The sequence below is a fragment of the Euphorbia lathyris genome, chromosome 4, assembly GCF_963576675.1.
Source record: "Euphorbia lathyris chromosome 4, ddEupLath1.1, whole genome shotgun sequence".
Classification (NCBI taxonomy): Eukaryota; Viridiplantae; Streptophyta; class Magnoliopsida; order Malpighiales; family Euphorbiaceae; genus Euphorbia; species Euphorbia lathyris.
In genome coordinates this window covers 8,449,817-8,454,353 of record NC_088913.1, presented here as the reverse complement: position 1 = coordinate 8,454,353, position 4,537 = coordinate 8,449,817, and the positions used below count along the sequence as shown (strand labels likewise).

The 4,537-nt window shown below is 34.3% G+C and overlaps 1 long non-coding RNA gene across 2 annotated transcripts; it reads left to right on the top strand.

The window, feature by feature from the left end:
* The first annotated feature begins 1,273 nt into the window (after positions 1-1,273).
* On the top strand, positions 1,274-3,493 carry LOC136227328 (uncharacterized). 2 transcript variants are annotated; one of them, XR_010688006.1, is made up of 4 exons: positions 1,274-1,422; positions 1,505-1,629; positions 1,757-1,954; positions 2,378-3,493. It is a non-coding gene; the product is annotated as an uncharacterized lncRNA (long non-coding RNA). The 2 variants fall into 2 exon arrangements; XR_010688005.1 differs by having other exon boundaries at positions 1,505-1,954.
* Positions 3,494-4,537: the final 1,044 nt, after the last annotated feature.

Genomic DNA, 4,537 nt, shown 5'->3' with positions numbered 1-4,537 from the left:
TTAAATAAATGTTTTTTTATTTTTATTTTTTTTTATGAAAATACTTGTAACTTCATTATATTAAAACATAGCAAGTACAATAAAAAAACAACAGTAAGAAATCAATTATTACAAGATCTACAAAGACACTGAAATGGGTAAAGAGAGTAAAAAAGGTCATAAATGTATAAAAAAACACAAAACAACTCGTCAGAAAATTAACAAGCTCGAATTCAATATTATGTTCGGGAATTATTCACGAATTTGTTAACGAGTTTTGCTCGCGAGCAGTTCATTAATTTAGTTTATAAACTTCGCACGCTAACAATTCATTAATTATGTTCATGAACTATAGTGATTTGGAATTTCTTTAACACATAACTACATAGTTTTTAAATTTATAAAACTAAATTTTACATAAAATTACGCAGTTTACATTTTTCTATTTACAGAAATGTTATTATTAAAAAAAGGCTTAATACATTATTTGTCCTCTGAACTTGTCTAAAAGGTTTGATTGCCCTCCTGAACTTTCAAAGTATCCTGAAAGCCCCTCTAAACTTGCATTAAATGTTGAGTAGCCCCTGAACTTGCGCAAAATATAATCAATGGATCACTCGGTTGCAAAAAAAAAGTAAGTTAAATGCGAAAAACATATTGCACAAGTTTTAAAAAAAAAGTAAAACGATCGAAGTCGGAGTATACGGTTGTTAGATTAGAGAATACAAATTGTATATAATACATCTTCTGCATTTAACTTATTTGTTTTGCGAGCAAATGAACAATTAATTACATTTTACTTAAGTTTAGGGGGCTAACTGAACATTTAATGCAAGTTCAGATGGCTATCAGGATACATGAGGCCAATCAAGTTTTTTGGACAAATTCAGAAGACAAATGATGTATTAAACCTAAAAAAAAAAAAAATTGAACCCATCCTAGTTAAAAGCATTTCATCAATATTATAATCACACTTGTTAGGTTTGTTTATATGGTCTATAATAGAGACACAAAGCTTTCAAACTGAGATTCATCGTGTTTAAACTTGACTCGTTTATAATTGAACTAAATATAATCGAGATTTTATCGAACCCAACACCGAACCGTTTACGGTGACCCACTCATTTAAAGCCCTAACTTACACCGACAATCAAAATCTGGTTTGAATTAAAAAAGAACAAAATTTTATAAGTTCGACACATAGAAGGTATGTGTCACTATCTCCTTGTTACGCCTATAAATTGAAGTTTATATCGAAAGAAAGCGCAGTTTGCCTTCTTCTCCGCCGCCGTGCATCGGTGAAAATGGCATCGGCCTTCCCTTTGCTAAAACATACTGCAACTCGACCACGTTTTGATTCGTCTACAACCTTAAACCGTGATAGTCATGAACTCATACAAAATTAACCTCACACTGATCGATTTGCAGCCCCCGTATTTGCCGGTAATTTTCATTTCGTAATTAAGTTTGCCGCTGTTGTTTGCTTCCACTTGTGACTTTATTTTACTTCTTCGCTTTCCCACAGTGATAGACCCCGGCGATGAAGTTTGGCTGTTTGACCCTTATTTTCCTTCTTAATGAGGAGGCGTGTATCAGAAAGATTTTGAAGCAATCCTTTTCCTTCTTAAGGAGGAGGCGTGTATTAGAAAGGTTGAAGGAATCCCTCTAAGTTTTTCTTTGGCACTTTGTGTTTTGATTCTGATTGAGCTGAAGGTTTATAGTAATTATTGTCAATTGTAAGAATTTTGAAGTTCTTAATTAATGGGATTTACTTCAGGTATTCGTGGGGTCTTTTCGAGCCTTGGCACAATAAACGTTGTTGTTGTTGTTGTGTCACGGGTTCTAGTCTGAGTCTTAGGAGGGAAGGTTTGTCTCCAATACACCCACCACACACCCCTCCCCCGACGGGTCCGGTGCACCGCCCTTTTATTCGTGGGGTCTTTTACTGGCTGAACAAAGCTCTGATATTAAAGAGGTAAGGGGACTAAGGATTCTATTTATGATTAGCATTTTTTTATTGTGAAAAATCATAGTATTTTGAATTGTCAGTATAGTAGAAATTCAATTTGTTCTACGAAATAGAGGAAGCATGAGTAGTTGAAGTTCTTTGAATGAGATCCCCAACATTGGTAGTTGAAGTCTACAAGAAACAATTAAGAACCAAAAAGATAACTATTATACTTGCTCTTTTACTTCTTATTTTCCTACCTGTTTTCCTTCCATTGTGAATGACAAAATTTCAAGTTTGCCCTGCAATTTATAGGACATTTTAGCTTCTTGAGCACTAAACTATAGGGCTTCAACAGTTTGTATGATTTTGAACATCTTAACCACCGAGTTCCAATTTTAAACAGCCAAGTTGTTTAATAAAACGTATAATTTTTTAATTTCTATGCAGCCAATGGGATCGAAGCTTACCTTCCAGCCTTGAACCCATCAGTAGACAGGCTGATTACACCAATGCAACAGCAATCACAACTTGCATCATTAGTGAACTTCCATGGAGGAGCCTTTTCCGAAGACTATGAAGCAGAAACAAATGCTCAACACACTTCTGTGGAACCGTCAACAATCATCCATGAATGATAATAGTATGCCTGATCTCGATTTTCGACTTTGAGCTTATTATCTCCATGCCTCAAATAAGACAACTATGAACTGCTTCTTTTTTTCTTTTATGTTGAATAAGTGTTGTTGATTGATGGATGCATTTCTGGATCAGAAATGATTTGGTTTAAGCTTTATATGGTCAACTTGTTTCGTTATAGCATATGCTATGCATCATCATTTGGCATGCATTAGATCTTACTGAATAAACTGACAGCAGTTAAAAATGCAAAATATTGCATTTGTTTTTCTCGGTAGAAGCATGAAGTATGATTGTTCTGTATATTTACAGGTGCTCATTGTTAGCACTTTCAAATGCTTGTGCTCTTTCTTTCTTATTGCTCTTGGACTGATATAACTAAATGATGTTTGAATTCGCAAATATTTTCATGTTCTCAAGTTGCTGATTTTCAACTCATTTGATAAGCTTCTGGTTAGAGTAAGAGCTTGATTCTCTCTGGGTTGGTGTTCTTTAGTTCGGGCAGGATAATTGGGAAGAAAGTCTGAAAGACTCGTCTTTACATTTCTCAGAGCTTAAAACTGCAAATCTTTTGGCACTTTTTGGCACAAAAGTGGAAGACAGAGAGACTCAAAATCGTCAACTCTGCAGCAACATCAGATAACTTTGTTTCTACTGAACTGAGGTTAAACTCTATGCCTTCTTCTCAGGATCAGCAGCCAGCAATCCAAACACCTTCTTAGTGGGCAGATTGACATTCTGCAAGCTGAATAGATAGTTCTGTAGCAATGGAGGTTCTGTTCTTTGTCACTTAATTTCAGTTCAGTAGCCGCATTCAGTTCTGTAATTAGTTCAGTTCAGTAATTTATCATTACTTATTATAATTATTTATTATTATTATTATTATTAGAACCGTTATTATTTTTATAAACTTTTTATTTTAATTAATTCTATGTTTAAAGGATTATATTATTATATTATTTTAGTTCAGTACCATTCAGTGAGCCTCGGTCATGAAAATAGACTGCTGTTTTTTTTTCAGTAATTTAGGTTCATCAGTTACTTTCAACCGTCCGTCCATCGTAATATTATACCATGCCTGTCCAGTTTTCGTTTCCATTCCGAATTTAGAATAATCAGTAATGAACTCTGTAAGCTTGCATTGCAGTGATGCTATCTATTCTGGTGGTGTTAGTTGTGATATCCAAGTAGTTTCAGGTGTTTCTGCTGCTTGTTGTCACAAGCCACTTCAGGGGTAATTTTCACTTGTTGTCCCTAAATCATGCATTAAGTAACAATATTGTCCTGAAATCTTTCATATTAAACAATTAAGTCCTTCAAATTATCATACAAACACAGTTTAAATGAAAGGGAATCATTGTAGAAGAATTGGACATTTATGGTTACATGAGATGTAGGGATAATTTGAATTTTTCTGGCAGTAACCCACTTTAACAGCTTTGAGAATTTGACATGGTCCCTGTTGAGGTTATTTTCCCTATCTGTAATCAAGAAGAAGAACATGTTTTGTTCCGGCTAGGCCCCCCCTTGTTCGATTGCCAAATGGCAGTTTGTTATGAAATTGCGATGTTTTAGTTATTATGATCTATTTTTATTCTTACCTTTCCAAATTAGAGCATATCTGGAAAGAAAAATTGAAATCTATGACCTATTTTTATTTTTACCTTTCCAAATTAGAGCATATCTGGAAAGAAAAATTGAAATATGATTTCATCGAATCTTGTTAGGTGATTATTTAATTATTTATTGTGTTTTTTGATGATGGGTTAGAGGGATCATCCTTAGCAGCAGAAGGCCAAAAGACCTGCTGTGATATATTTCGGAAATTAGCTAATACCATTGCAATCGCTACCTCTCGAGATCAATTAGAATACCTCATGCAGTTGCATCTCTCGAGATCAATTAGCATACCTCACGCAGAATGCGCAACATTTTTACCTTTGGTTAGCATATCAATTCTGTTTGTTGGAG